Genomic DNA, 16,691 nt, shown 5'->3' on the forward strand with positions numbered 1-16,691 from the left:
AGCCGTTGTTGTTATATGTAGCTGCTAACTCACGTGTTGTCAGTGTGGCCATTCTTGTGGAGCGCAAGGAGGCTGGCAAGGAACATCCGGTCCAACGACCGGTTTACTATGTCAGTGAGGTGCTCATTGAATCTAAACAAAGATATCCACATTGGCAAAAGCTCGTTTACAGGGTGTTCATGGCAAGCCGGAAGCTCAAACATTACTTTCAGGGTCACCCAATCACTGTGGTTAGCTCTGCTCCTCTAGGAGACATCATTCAAAATAGAGAAGCCACAGGACGAGTCGCAAAGTGGGCTATTGAACTTGGGTCTCATGGTTTGAAGTATATGCCATGTACTGCGATCAAATCTCAAGCGCTGGTTGACTTCATTAACGACTGGACAGAGTTGCAGATGCCAGAGGAGAAACTAGACAACACATATTGGACGATTCATTTTGATGGGTCCAGACAGTTGGAAGGCTCGGGGGCTGGAGTTGTTTTAACTTCTCCTCGAGGGGACAAGTTTTGTTATGTGTTGCGATTGATGTTTCCTTGTACTAACAACGCAGCAGAATATGAAGCCTTGCTCCATGGTCTTCGAATGGCTAAAGAGATGAGTCTGAGCCGGGTCTGGTGCTTTGGCGATTCAGATTTGGTGGCTCAACGGGTGTCAGGCAAGTGGGATTCCAAGGATCCTCTCATGGCGGCTTATTGCCGCGAGGTCGACACTATTGCGGGGCATTTTAAGGGAACACATTGACTACAGAAAGAACGAAGCGGCCGATGCCTTAAGCCGGTTGGGATCTCAGTGTAAGCCGGTACCACCTAACACCTTTTTGGATGTTTTACATAACCTGTCTCTTAAGTTGCATACAGAGGAAGATTTGGCCATTCCTGACCCGGAGGCATAGTTAGTGGCGGCTATTCATGTTATTCCAGATTGGACAGTACCGTTCCTGGCTTACATGACCCGGGGCGAGTTGCCAGAGGACAAGACCCTGGCCCAACAGATAACCCGGTGGTCCAATTCAATGACGATTTCTAACGGAGAGTTGTATCATCGCAGTGTGACTGGAGCGTTTCAGCGTTGTGTTTCTCCTAAGGAAGGTCAAGAAATACTTTGTGAGATCCATGAAGGGGATTGTGGTCATCACGCCGGGTCAAAGTCTCTTGTGGCCAAAGCTTTTCTTCATGGTTTTTACTGGTTAACGACTCACGCCGATGCAGAGGATCTGGTCAGTAGGTGTGATGGATGTCAAAAATTTGCATGATGAGCGCATGTGCCAGCTCAAGAGTTGCGGATGATTCCAATCACTTGGCCGTTTGCAGTTTGGGGGCTTGACATGGTTGGACCTTTCAAAAGGTCCAAGGATAAAAAGACACATCTTTTAGTGGCAGTTGAGAAATTCACAAAATGGGTTGAGGCAGAGCCAGTGAGTAAGTGTGATGTAGCCACAACGGTTCAGTTCATGAAAAAGGTGATTTTTCTCTTTGATTTTCCACACAGCATTATCACTGACAATGGCACTAATTTGTCGCAAGGTTTTATGGAGGAGTTTTGTCAACATGAGCACATCCGGCTTGCTGTTTCTTCCGTAGCTCACCCTCAATCTAATGGTCAGACTAAGAGAGCAAGTCAGGAAATCTTAAAAGGTCTCAAGCCCCGGCTTATGGTTCCCTTTCGACGAACGCCGGGTTGTTTGGTAGAGGAATTACCCTCGGTGCTCTGGAGTATCAACGCCACTCCTAACAGGTCTACAGGTTATACACCTTTCTTCATGGTTTATGGAGCGGAAGCGGTGCTACCTAGTGACATCCGTCATGACTCCCCTCGTGTGGCGGCTTACAAAGCTAATAATGAACAAGCCCGACAGGATGCACTTGACTTGTTAGATGAGGAGAGAGACTTAGCGGCGGCTCGATCAGCAATTTATCAACAAGACCTGCGACGTTATCACAGCCGCCGGGTTAAGTCCAGGACCTTTCAAGAAGGTGACCTGGTGCCTCGGCTCATCCAAGATCTGTCAAATGCACACAAACTATCCCCGCCTTGGGAAGGACCCTTTGTGGTCAGCAAGAATTTAAACAACGGGTCATATTACCTCATTGACGTTCGAGAGCACAAAGATTCACGTAAGTCGGAGGAGGAGACCCGCCGGCCGTGGAACATTGCTCAGCTTCGGCCATACTACACCTGAGCTACCGGCTCTCGTCATGTACATACTTTGACGTTGTATATATTATGATAAGTAATAAAGCAGGACCTATGTATTTTTCCTCTTCAAAGATCATATATCTTTACTATTTTCACTATTTAAATGACTATTAAGGAGCTGATCATATCTGAATCTAGCTTAACCTTTTTGGTCCGGCTTATGATCGTATTTGAATCTAGCTGTAAAACTCATGATCACTTGGGGGATTCCTGTTCAAACATAGGTCGTATTCGAACCAAAGAGAACATAGCTGTTGTAACCCTCTTGATAGGCTCAAAGACAAACTCACTAGGGGGCTTCTTGATCGTATCCGAATCATAGCTTAACCCCTTTTGGGCCCGACTTGGATCGTATTCGAATCAGGTTAGTTAAAAACCTCTCAAGGTCATTTGGGGGCTTCCTGTTCAAACATAGGTCGTATTCGAACCAAAGAGAACACAGCTGTCGGTACCCTCTTGATCGGCACAATGCCAAAGCCACTGGGGGCTATATGATCGTATTCGCATCTTAGCTTAACCCCTCTGGTCCGGTTTACTGATCGTATTCAAATCAGAAACCCCCAAATTTATGTTGTTTTAAATCTGCTATTTTGTCTTACTGGTTTTTTATTGTCTCAAATCTAAATTATCAGTATGGTTTTTACTTAAGCCTGTTTGACTATTTGATAATAGGCCGCCAAGGCGTGATAGTCATCAGGTATATGGAAGCATTGACTTCTCAAAAAAGATTGGATCATGAAAACCAGCAGTCCAGAAACACAGGCCAACTCTTTCACTTTTTGTAGGAGCAAAGTTAAAACATTGCAGATATAATCAAAGATGTGCTGGCAAAGAGTAGTATGCAACATTTTGTGTGCGATGGCATAAGCAACACATACAATTTCAAGCTAAATCTAATTACAAATCTTTGAAATCCCACAAGATGGTTATGACTCTTCCCTCGCCGGTTCACCTCCTTCTACTGATTGGAAGCTGGGATTGGACCAGTCAAAGCCATTCAGAGCAATGAACTCCGCTTCATCATCAATCAGGCCGAACGGATCAACTTCCGGGGCAAAAGTGTGTTGACGAACCGGCGGGATAAGATCTGCCACCTTATAAGAGGGAGTCGCCATCTTCTTATTCTCCATATCAAAACCCGGCTGATATTTATCGATGTTGGTCTCATCTCCAAGAATAGTAGCTTTAGGTCGAACTCCCCTCACACAGGCAATGAAGTCATCTTTCTCAAATAGGGTCCCGTCTTCCTTCACGGTAGGGTACCCCTTAGGTACATCCGCCGGGTCTAGATCTGGCACCCAGGCTTTGGAGCGGCTCAGGGCAGTCAGGGCTCCGGCTCTGGCACAGGATCGTTTGACCTCTTGAAACCTGGCGGGTAAGATTGATAACTTCTTCAAGACATCATTCAACCAATTGGGTCCTTGGTTGGCAGGGGAGATGGTGGCAAGTGCTCGTAGAGCGCCAGTATACAATTGCTCCACCAAGGCATAAACCGCCTTCAATTTGGCCACACTGTCTTGGCTCAGATATTTGCTTCATGGACCTATGAGTTTTTTTTAAACAAAGGCTCAGCAGGCGGCTTATATTCCGGGTCAAAAGAAGGTGCAAGAGATTAATACGGATGACTTACCAAAGATGGCGGAGACCATTTGAGACACCCGGTTCTTTAAGCCGGTGAGCTCCGTGGTAACCTCCTCAAGAGCCGCCTCAGCTGTTTCAGCATGTTGTATTAGCAGCATCTTTTCTTTGGCACATGATTTCTTCTTTGTCGTTAAGCTGGTCTTCAATTTTTCTGTCTCAGAAAGTCTCAATTGGAGTTTAGAGTTAGCAGTCTTGATTTCTGCCTCTTGATCTGTCAGCCGGGTCTTTGCATCAGTTAATTGGGAGCCCAATTCAGATAGGGCATTCTATAAAACATACACATGTGTGTCAAGGCTTAAAACTAAAAGTTATAAGGGTTCAAGTCTCAAGTACTATGCACCGCAATACCACATGACACTTGGGGGCTAATGTCTGCCAAAGTAATTTTTTATGATTCTTATATGTTTCAAGTCCCAAGTGTTTTACAAAGTAACATCACTTGGCACTTGGGGGCTAATGCATGATATTCAGAAAGTTTCTCAAGATTAAGTCGGATTGCAATACTTATTGGGACTAGTAAAAGACAATTATGAAGTTAAGTACCAGTTCATTTATGATAAATTGAGACGGCCCTTGGGGACTACAGGTGAAGTTTACGCTACCTTGTTGGACTTTGAAAAAGCTTAGAGACAAATTATCAACCTATATCATAAAGTCTATAGATCATTCAGGTTCATCATCTGAAGACTTTGGGGCTGGCAGAGTATAAGTGAACCAAAGAACATACCTCATATTTTAGCTGCAATTGTTTGACCATCTCAATTTCCGACTCACGACTTGAATGAACATGACTGAGATAGCCGGACAGTATGTCACTAGCATTCAGATGAGTGTAGTGAGAGATATCAAAAAACACTTTCTGCTTCTCCAAGGCTTCTTGCTTAGTAGTGTGCCGGGCTAACACAGTGGGGGTCCCCGGTTCAACAAATCGGCTACCAATAATCAACACGTCAGTATCAGAAGTTGTTGGCAGGTTAGCTGAACTAGATGGTTCAGTGATAGTCGGATTAAGGGTGATCTCATCGGGTGACAACTCAGGAGGATCCAATTGAGTATGAACAGTCGGGTCTTCAGGTGCTTCAGTTTCAAAGGGAGGAGTTGGCATGGCCGACTCAGGTGCAGGAACCTTCGGGTCTTCTGACGGCTTAATCACCTTGGCCTTCTTGGATTTGGCTGGGCCACTAAGAAAAGTTTTATGATTCAGTTAGTGTAAGAATGCAGTTTTTAAAGATACAGAGGAAAGCTGATTTTTCCTTACCTAGGAGCAGTTTTGAAAGCCAGAAACTAAGTCTGAGATGAGTTGCCAGAAGAGCGAGAAACCTCCTGTAAAAGGTAAAATAAAGTCAGTGAGGCAAGGGAATAGATTCAGTAATGAAAGCAAAAGATGAAGATGAAAGAAACCTCATTCAGGCGTTTTGGAGGAGTTTTTTGTAAAACGGAAGGCGGTTCATTGTCGTCATTATTCCGGGCTTGACGGCGACTCTCATGTTGCTGCTTTTCCAAAAGAAAATGAGGGTCCAAATAAGCCAAAGGGTGCGAAAACCATACTTTCCGGGTTACCAGTCGAAGTTTCTGTCTTGGCAAATGGGCTGAGTCGGAGGAAATAGTTTCGTCTTCTTCTACGGCCAGTCTGGCTCCCGTGTCATCCTGGCAATAGTCAGCGTCAATAAGGTTATTAAAAAACTGGCCAAGGGAGTCAAGGGCTACCTCCGACTCAGTATCATCGTCCAGCTTTAACAGGTCCGAAGCAGTGCTCCTTTTCTTCTTGGACCTCCGGGTCGTCTTCCTGGTGGCTATGGCGGCGGCTCTAGCCTTCTTGGCAGCTTCATGGTCATACTTGGCCTTCCAGAAGTCGGATTTGGCCTGTAAACAAATAAATAGGATAAAAGGTCATGCAAGTATTTAAAACTACTCAGGAAAACACAAAAAGAGAAAGAGGTCAGGGGTTTTTCTCCTCTGGTGCCGGGTTAAGTTTGCAGAAGGGGTTTAACCCAACCTTACTGCAGTCCTCATATTTTCCGTTCACAAGGATGGTTGACATTGCAATAATGTCTTCTTCAGTTAGTTGTACAGAGCTGTGACGTAGAGAATCATTTGGGCCTCCGCCATACTCATACATCAATTTGGATCGACGGCTTAGAGGGATGACCCGCCACGAGATCCAGCAACGGATCAAGTCAACTTCGGTTAAGCCATTCCCCAATAAGGCATTAATCCTTTTAATAGATGGAATAAGCTTCTTGCGTTCAGCAGAAGTAAGTTTATCAGGGAGCACAAACATGGAATCCAGACGCTCCGCGCGATAACCCGGTAGTGGTTTTTCATTGGCTGGAGACATATCTTGTCAATAGAACCAGGTTTGATTCCAATCTTTGGGATGACTTGGTAAGACTATTAAGGGAAATACGGCGCCCTGTCGGCGCTAGATTTAGATTCCACCGAGTTCAAAGCTAGGGCGATTGGTACACTCATTCTGGCGGTTCAGATAAAAGTACTCTCTGAAGAGTTCCAAAGTCGGCTCTTCTTGAGGATACACCTCACAGAGAACTTGAAAATTGCAGATGTTGGATATGGAATTGGGTCCAAGGTCTTGAGGGTGAAGTTTGAAAAAATGAAGAACATCTCTGAAAAACTTTGAGCCAGGTGGAGAAAAACCCCGATTCATGTGGTCAATGAAGACAATAACTTCACCGTCTTTGGAATTAGGTCGTTCCTCGTCCAGGTCAGGAGCACGATAAGACATAACGTTTTTCTCCGATAAAAATCCAATGGTGACAAACTCTTTCAAGTTATCCTCAGTTACTATGGAGGGGACCCAGTTGCAGACTGTCGGTGCTTTTGACGGCATGATGAAAAAGGGGAAGCTGAAAAGAAAGTAATTTGCCGGTTCAATTTATTTGATGAAGTTACAGGTTCACGATCATGATACAGATGAATTGTGGCAGCTTAAATAAGGGCTAATGACATATAAAGGAAAGCCGGAGTCATAAGCCGCCATGACTAAAGATATTCAAAGGATGCTAGAAACAGAAAATGGCTAAGTGTTGGCACAAACAAGTTTACCAAGCTTTCATTATTATTTTCGATCAAATGGCCGTTTCGAAAATAAAATATTCTAGACCTAAAAATCTAGTACGAATGAGTTCGTGAGTTATAATGATGCATCTGTACAGGAAAAAGGGATCTACTGGTGTCAAAAATGGACACAAAACAACTACCGCATGAGTTATGTGTTCCTTTTTGGATCAGAAGAGGCTGCGGAGGAAGAACTACAAGAAGATCCGTGATGAACAACTAAGAACACCGATGAACTCGCAACCCTAATACAGGTCTAAGTGCGTGAAAAAGAAGGATCTTACGAAATGCAGATGTACTGCGAAGAGTCGCCGCGTTTCTCTGGACGAGCTCAGGGTGATGCAGCGGCCGATGTTGAGGGCGACGGTGAGTGCTACGACAGCGGAGGAGCTCGAGAAGCAGAGAGGTAGCAAGAATATGGAAGGAAGAAGAAGAAAGAAGAAGGACCGGCCAAGCCTATTTATAAGGGGATAAGTTAACAGGCGGGCGCGAAAATTGAGGAAGACCAAAATAATGATTATCCAGCTAAACGGACGCCTCAATTCTCAGAAGACATTAAAAGATAAAAGATCCATTGAAGATGACGTCATAGCGGGCTTTCATATTTTCAGAAGATGACGTCATGGCGGGTTATAGAGTTTTTTCAGACAGAGGAAGATTGATTTCGTCTAAGTATTGAAGATTGACAAAGAACAAAGTTCAAGTCAACCTGGGGCCTAATGTTAGGGATATAGCTACCAGGTATGACCCACCCAGGAGGGGCCGGGTCAACCCCAATGGCGGATTACAAAAGAAGCCCAATAATATTCAAGGTGATAGTTTATTAAGACTTGTAGAAGGCCTAAGCCCAGAGGCGGCTTAAGGCCTAATATTGTAAACCGCCGTATGTAAAGAAAGACTTGTAAAGAAAGGCATATAAAAGAAGTCACCGAGCCGGACACGTTTTATGAGCCGGCCGGGACTCTGTAGGCCGCCAGGCATCAACCCGTGTATATAAGGGGACGACCCGACGGCGGCTTAGGGGAAGAAACAAGAGTTCAATAGCCAAGCTAGCGGATTCGCTCCTTGGTCATTGAAACCTAGCAATACAACATCAACTGGACTAGGCCTTACCTTCACCGTAAGGGGCCGAACCAGTATAAACCTCTCGTGTCCTTTGTCCCAATTAACCCCTTTAAGCTTCCTAGTTGTGATGGCCCTACGACTATGTCCTTTCGCTGGGACATCTGCCGTGACAATTCCACGACAGGGCCCTTAGTATGGTTAAGATTTAACCGTTTTGCAACAATAGTACCCATACTAAATGTGTCATCACGAAATAAGGCATGGCACAAAATAACAATATCAGGGACACTCAGGTTTCCACAGTTTCCGCGCCCAATTAAGCATCTACTAGCAAATATAGCAAAGTAACATAGAACAGGAAAGCGTATGCTAGTAATTCATGCGTCGGAAACCTTCCTCGTTTCCCCTACAGTAATGGTATCAATAAACACATCCATGTCGTCATGATGTGGTTCCTCTATGCTGCCCTCAAAAGGGATCAAACAAACCCGACACAAATCACGAAGTGACATCTCCTTATGCTCATCATATAAATAAAATTCCACCGTAGGTGGTGAGCTCCTAGCATGGAAATGAAAATTTTGCACAAAGATTTTGGTGAGTAAGAGATACTGTTCACATTGGTCGTGGAGGAAGGCGGTGAGGCCTGCATTCTCAGCCAATTCATAGAAATCATCATAAATCTCGGCTGCTCTCAAGAAATTATCACAAGGCCATTTACACGGCCGAACTTCCGCGGTGCGAGGGAGATTATATTTGGGCCTCTTATCCTCCTCACTTTGCTTATCCTTTGAGCTTCGGCTTGATGAGCCCCTCAAAAATCTCTTCATCTTTTTTTGAAAATTTCTGAAATTTTTAGTAACTTCAAAATAAAAGTGAATCAAACTCAACAAAATTGATAGCACCTACTCCTACAAGTGCCTAGAGGCAATATCATGCATCAGAACTACTTTTGACCATATAAATTTGACATCCAAGCTCAAGAACGGGGTTACCTAAGCAGCAAAAATATGCAATGAATAAAGCACTAGAACAAAAACTAATTGGACCATTGAGTCACATACCAAGGAACAATCCCCCAAAGCAGTTTTGTGAGAGGTGCTTTGAGCAAGGAGATCGAAAATGGCAGAAAAATGAGCTTGGACTCGGGTTTGAGCTGGTTAGTGATGCTTGTGGGAGGAAGAAGGAATGTGTGGTAGCTGGAATAAGTGGAGGGGAGCCACCATGGGCCCACGAGGCAGGGGGCGCCCAGGGGGTGGGCGCCCACTGGACCCTTGTGGCCAGGTGCTTGCTCCCCCTGCTGTGTTCTTAGTGCCAGATATTCTCAAATATTCCAGAAAAAATCATATTAAATTGGCAGGCATTTGGAGAACTTTTATTTTCAGAGTATTTTTATATTGCACGGATAATTCAGAAAACTGACAGAAAATACTATTTTTACTTTATTTCAACTAAATAACAGAAAGTAAAAGGAGGGTACAGAAGGTTGTACTTTCTAACTTCATCCATCTCATGCTCATCAAAAGGAATCCACTAACAAGGTTGATCAAGTCTTGTTAACAAACTCATTTCGAGTAACATGAAACCGGAGAAATTTTGAATGACACTATGTTACCTCAACGGGGATATGCACATCCCCAATAATAAGAATATCATATTTCTTCTTGACAGTAGGAAGAGGAAATTCAAAACCTCCAAAAATAATCGATGGAATTTTTCCAATAGAATTGATACTGTGGACTTGAGGTTGTTTCCTTGAAAAGTTTACCGTATGCTCATTACCATTAACATGAAAAGTGACATTGCATTTTGTGCAATCAATAACAGCCCCTGCAGTATTCAAAAAGGGTCTTCCAAGAAGAATAGACATACTATCATCCTCGGGAATATCAAGAATAACAAAGTCCATTAAAATAGTAACGTTTGCAACCACAACAGGCACATCCTCATAAATACCGACAGGTATAGCAGTTAATTTATCAGCCATTTGCAAATATATTCCAGTAGGTGTCAACTTTTTGAAATCAAGTCTACGATATAAACAGAGAGGCATAACACTAACACCGGCTCCAAGATCACATAAAGCAGTTTTAACATAGTTTCTTTTAATAGAGCATGGTATAGTTGGTACTCCGGGCTCTCCTAGTTTCTTTGGTATTCCTCCCTTAAAAGTATAATTAGCAAGCATGGTGGAAATTTCAGCTTCCGGTATCTTTATTTTATTAGTAACAATATCTTTCATGTACTTAGCATAAGGATTCATTTTAAGCATATCAGTCAAACGCATACGCAAAAAGATAGGTCTAATCATTTCAGCAAAGCGCTCAAAATCCTCATCATCCTTTTTCTTGGATGGCTTAGGAGGAAAATGCATGGGTTTGTGAACCCAAGGCTCTCTTTCCTTACCGTGTTTCCTAGCAAAAAAGTCTCTCTTATCATAACGTTGATTATTTGATTGTGGGTTATCAAGATCAACAACAGGTTCAACTTTCTACCTCATTATCATTGCTAGGTTGAGCATCAACATGAACATTATCATTAACATTATCACTAGTTTCATGTTCATTACCAGATTGTGTTTCGGCATCAGAAATAGAGATATAATTGGGATTCTCAGGTGTGTCAATAACAGGTTCACTAGAAGCATGCAAAGTCCTATCATTTTTCTTTTTCTTCCTCTTAGGAGGACTAGGTGCATCAATATCATTACTTTGAGAATATTGCTCAATTCTCTTAGGATGGCCCTCAGGATACAAAGGTTCCTGGGTCATTTTACCACCTCTAGTCATAACTCTAACAACATTATCATTTTTCTTCCTATTTAATTCATTGAGCAAATCATTCTGAGCTTTAAGTACTTGTTCTACTTGAGTGGTAACCATAGAAGCATGTTTACTAATGAGTTTAAGTTCACCTTTAACTCTAGAAATATAATCACCCAAGTGTTCAATCATATAAGCATTTTGTTTCAATTGTCTACCAAAGTAAGCATTGAAGTCTTCTTGCCTAACCATAAAGCTATCAAACTCATCCAAACATTGGCTAGCAAACTTAGTAGGAGGGATTTCAGCTTTATCATATCTATAGAGAGAATTTACCTTTACTACCTGTGTCGGGTTATCAAGGCCATGTGTTTCTTCAATAGGTCATGGATTAAAAACATATATTTCTTCAATAGGTAGTAAATTAAGACCATGTATATCTTTAATAGGAGGTAAATTCTTAACATTTTCAGCTTTAATACCCTTTTCTTTCACGGATTTCTTTGCCTCTTGCATATCTTCAGGACAGAGAAATAAAACACCTATTTTCTCCGGAGTTGGTTTAGGAGTAGGCTCAGGAGTTGGCTCAGGAAGTGTCCAATTATTTTCATTTGTCAACATATTATTCAATAGAATTTCAGTTTCATCCGGTGTTCTTTCCCTGAAAACAGAACCATCACAACTATCCAGGTGATCTTTGGAAGCATCTGTTAGTCCATTATAAAAGATATCAAGTATTTCATTTTTCTTAAGAGGATGATTAGGCAAAGCATTAAGTAATTGGAGAAGCCTCCCCCAAGCTTGTGGGAGACTCTATTCTTTAATTTGCACAAAATTATATATATCCCTTAAGGCAGCTTGTTTCTTATGAGCAGGGAAATATTAGGCAGAGAAGTAATAAATCATATCCTGGGGACTACGCACACAACCAGGATCAAGAGAATTAAACCATATCTTAGCATCACCCTGATACGTCTTCAGCGTATCTACTTTTCCAAACACTTTTTCCCTTGTTTTGGACTCTAACTTGTATGATTTGAATGGAACTAACCCGGACTAACGTTGTTTTCAGCAGAATTGCCATGATGTTGTTTTATGTGCAGAAAAAAAAAGTTCTCCGAATGACCTAAAACTCCAGAGAATATCTTACAATAAATAATAAAAAATCCTCGCCAAAGATGAAGACCAGGGGCCCCACACCCTTCTCACGAGGGTGGGGGGCGCGCCCCGCCTAGGGCACGCCCTCTACCTCGTGAGCCCCCTGGAGACCTTTCGACTCCAACTCCATCTCTATATAACTGCTTTCGGGGAGAAAAAAATTAGAGAGAAGAAATCATCGCATTTTACGATACGGAGCCGCCGCCAAGCCCTAAAACCTCTCGGGAGGGCTGATCTGGAGTCCGTTCGGGGCTCCGGAGAGGGGGATTCATCGCCGTCGTCATCATCAACCATCCTCCATAACCAATTTCATGATGCTCACCGCCGTGCGTGAGTAATTCCATCGTAGGATTGCTGGACGGTGATGGGTTGGATGAGATTTATCATGTAATCGAGTTAGTTTTGTTAGGGTTTGATCCCTAGTATCCACTATGTTCTGAGATTGATGTTGCTATGACTTTGCTATGCTTAATGCTTGTCACTAGGGCCCGAGTGCCATGATTTCAGATCTGAACCCATTATGTTTTCATCAATATATGAGAGTTCTTGATCCTATCTTGCAAGTCTATAGTCACCAATTATGTGTTATGATCCGTTAACCCCGAAGTAACAATAATTGGGATACTTACCGGTGATGACCGTAGTTTGAGGAGTTCATGTATTCACTATGTGCTAACGCTTTGTTCCGGTTCTCTATTAAAAGGAGGCCTTAATATCCCTTAGTTTCCATTAGGACCCCGCTGCCACGGGAGGGTAGGACAAAAGATGTCATGCAAGTTCTTTTCCATAAGCACGTATGACTATATTCGGAATACATGCCTACATTACATTGACGAATTGGAGCTAGTTCTATGTCACTCTATGTTATGACTGTTACATGATGAACCGCATCCGGCATAATTATCCATCATTGATCCGATGCCTACGAGTTTTCCATATACTGGTTTACGCTTATTTACTTTCTCGTTGCTATTGTTACAATCACTACAAAATACTAAAAACATTACTTTGCTTTCGTTACTCTTTTGTTACTGTTACCATCACTATCATATTACTTTGCTACTAAACACTTTACTGCACATACTAAGTTTCCAGGTGTGGTTGAATTGGCAACTCAGCTGCTAATACTTGAGAATATTCTTTGGCTCCCCTTGTGTCGAATCAATAAATTTGGGTTTAATACTCTACCCTCGAAAGCTGTTGTGATCCCCTATACTTGTGGGTTATCAAGACTAATTTCTGGCACCATTGCCGGGGAGCATAGCTCTATTCTTTGAGCACTTGGGATTTATATCTGCTGGACACTATGAAGAATTTGAAAGACGCTAAGACAACAATTTATCCCTCAACTACGAGGGGAGGTAAGGAACTGCCATCTAGCTCTACACTTGATTCACCTTCTGTTATGAGTAAGCTTGCGACACCTAAACTTGCTTCTGCTATTCGTTCTGATATGTCGCATGTTATTGATGATGCTACTTCTGCTATACACGATACTTCTGATGAAACTACTTCTATCCTTGATACTACTATGCCACTTAGTGATTTTCTCGAGGAATGACTTGCTAGGGCTAGAGAGATTGAAAATATTGAATCTGATTATGAAGATGAAAGTGATGATGAAGAATCACTTGTTATTCCTGAGGGTAATTTATTTGATCAAGATGCTTCTTTAGCTATTTTAGCTTGCAAAGATAGATATGAACTCAAAAGGTTATGAGCTAAATGGAATAAGCAATCTCTAAATGCTAGGATGAGACCTGATCCTGCTTTTGCTACTTCACCTATATGTGTTACTGATAAGGATTATGAATTCTCTGTTGACCCTGATATAATTACTTTGGTTGAATCTGATCCATTTCATATCTATGAATCTGAAACTGTTGTGGCACATCTTACTAAATTAAATGATATAGCCAACCTGTTCACTAATGATGAGAGATCTTGCTACTTTTATATCCTTAAAATATTTCCGTTCTCATTAAAGGGTGATGCTAAGATATGGTTTAATTCTCTTGATCTTGGTTGTGTGCGTAGTCCACAGGATATGATCTATTACTTCTCTGCTAAATATTTCCCTGCTCATAAGAAACAAGCTGCTCTAAAGGAAATATACAACTTTGTGCAAATTAAAGATGAGAGTCTCCCACAAGCTTGGGGGAGGCTTCTCAAGTTACTTAATGCTTTGCCTGATCATCCTCTTAAGAAAAACGAAATACTTGATATCTTTTACAATGGACTAACCGATGCTTCCAGAGATTACCTGGATAGTTGTGCTGGTTCTCTTTTCAGGGAAAGAACACCGGATGAAGCTGAAATCTTATTGAATAATACGTTGACAAATGAAAATAATTGGGCACCTCCTGAGCCAGCTCCTGAGCTAGCTCCTGCTCCAATTAATGATCCTATTCCTAAACCAACTCCGAAGAAGAGAGGTATTCTATTTCTCAGCCCCGAAGATATGCAAGAGGAAAAGAAATCTATGAAAGAAAAAGGTATTAAAGCTGAAGATGTTAAGAATTTACCTCCTATTGAAGAAATACATGGTCTTAATTTACCGCATGTCAAAGAAACATATGATCTTAATCCTTTATTTATTGAAGAACCTCCAGACCTCGATAACCCGACACAGGTAGTAAAGGTAAATTCTCTCTATAGATATGATAAAGCTGAAATCCCTCCTACTAGAATTGCTAGTCAATGCTTGATGAGTTTGATAATTTTATGTTTAAGCAAGAAGACTTCAATGCTTATTTTGGTAGACAATTAAAACAAGATGCTGATATGATTAAATACTTGGGTGATTATATGGCTAATGTCAGAGGTGAACTTAAACTTGTTAGCAAACATGCGTCCATGGTTACCACTCAAGTAGAACAAGTACTTAAAGCTCAAAAGGAATTGCTTAATGAGATGAATAGTGAGAAAAATGATTATGTTATTAAAGTGGCTACTAGAACTGGTAGAATGACTCAGGAACCTTTGTATCCTGAAGGCCACCCTAAGAGAATTGAGCAAGATTCTCAGAGAAATAAAATTGATGCACCTAGTTCTTCTAAAAAGAAGAAAAAGAAAAATGATAGAACTATGCAAACTTCTAGTGAACCTATTGCTGAACCACCTGATAATCCAAATGATATCTCTATGTCTGATGCTGAAACACAATCTGGCAATGAACATGAACCTAATGAAAATGTTAATGATGATGTTCATAATAATGCTCAACCTAGTAATGATAATGATGTAGAAATTGAACCTGCTATTGATCTTGATAACCCACAATCAAAGAATCAACGTTATGATAAGAAAGACTTTGTTGCTAGGAAACATGGTAAAGAAAGAGAGCCTTGGGTTCAGAAACCCATGCCTTTCAAGGCTAAGCAAGAAGATTTTAATGCTTATTTTGGCAAACAATTGAAATACAATTCAAATATGCTTGAGCACTTGGGTGATTATATGGATAATGTTAAAGGTGAACTTAAACTTGTTAGTAAACATGCTTCTATGGTTACCACTCAACTAGAACAAGTACTTAAGGCTCAAAATGATTCGCTCAATGAATTGAATAGTAAGAATAATGATAATGTTGTTAGAGTGGCTACTAGAACTGGTAGAATGACTCAGGAACCTTTGTATCCTGAAGGCCACCGTAAGAGAATTGAGCAAGATTGTCAGAGAAATAAAATAGATGCACCTAGTCCTTCTAAAAAGAAGAAAAAGAAAAATGATAGGACTTTGGATGCTTCTAGTGAACCTATTACTGAAACACCTGAGAATCCAAATGATATTTCTATTTCTGATGCTGAAACACAATTTGGTAATGAACCTGAGACTAGTAATAATGTTAATGATAATGTTCATAATGATGCTCAACCTAGTAATGATAATGATATAGAAATTGAACCTGCTATTGATCTTGATAACCCACAATCAAAGAATCAATGTTATGATAAGAAAGACTTTGTTGCTAGGAAACATGGTAAAGAAAGAGAGCCTTGGGTTCAGAAACCTATGCCTTTTCCTCCCAAACCATCTAAGAAAAATGATGATGAGGATTTTGAGTGCTTTGCTGAAATGATTAGACCTATCTTTTTACGTATGCGATTAACTGATATGCTTAAAACAAATCCTTATGCTAAGTACATGAAAGATATCATTACAAATAAAAGAAAGATACCGGAAGCTGAATTTTCCACCATGCTTGCTAATTATACTTTTAAGGGTGGAATACCTAAGAAACTTGGAGATCCAGGAGTACCTACTATACCATGCTCCATTAAAAGAAACTATGTTAAAACTGCTTTATGTGATCTTGGAGCCGGTGTTAGTGTTATGCCTCTCTCTTTATATCGTAGACTTGATTTGAATAAGTTGACACCTACCGAAATATCTTTGCAAATGGCTGATAAATCAACTGTTATACCTGTCGGTATTTGTGAGGATGTGCCTGTTGTGGTTGCAAACATTACTATTTTAACATACTTTGTTATTCTTGATATTCCCGAGGACGATAGTATGTCTATTATTCTTGGAAGACCTTTTCTTAATACTGCAAGGGCTGTTATTGATTGCAACAAAGACAATGTCACTTTTCATGTTAATGGTAATGAGCATACAGTACACTTTCCGAGGAAACAACCTCAAGTTCATAGTATCAACTCTATCAGAAAAATTCCATCGATTATATTTGGAGGTTTTGAATTTCCTCTTCCTACTGTCAAGAAGAAATATGATATACTTATTATTGGGGATGTGCATATCCCCGTTGAGGTAACCTAGTGTTATTCGAAAT

This window comes from Triticum dicoccoides, chromosome 5A (assembly GCF_002162155.2).
Source record: "Triticum dicoccoides isolate Atlit2015 ecotype Zavitan chromosome 5A, WEW_v2.0, whole genome shotgun sequence".
Lineage (NCBI taxonomy): Eukaryota > Viridiplantae > Streptophyta > Magnoliopsida > Poales > Poaceae > Triticum > Triticum dicoccoides.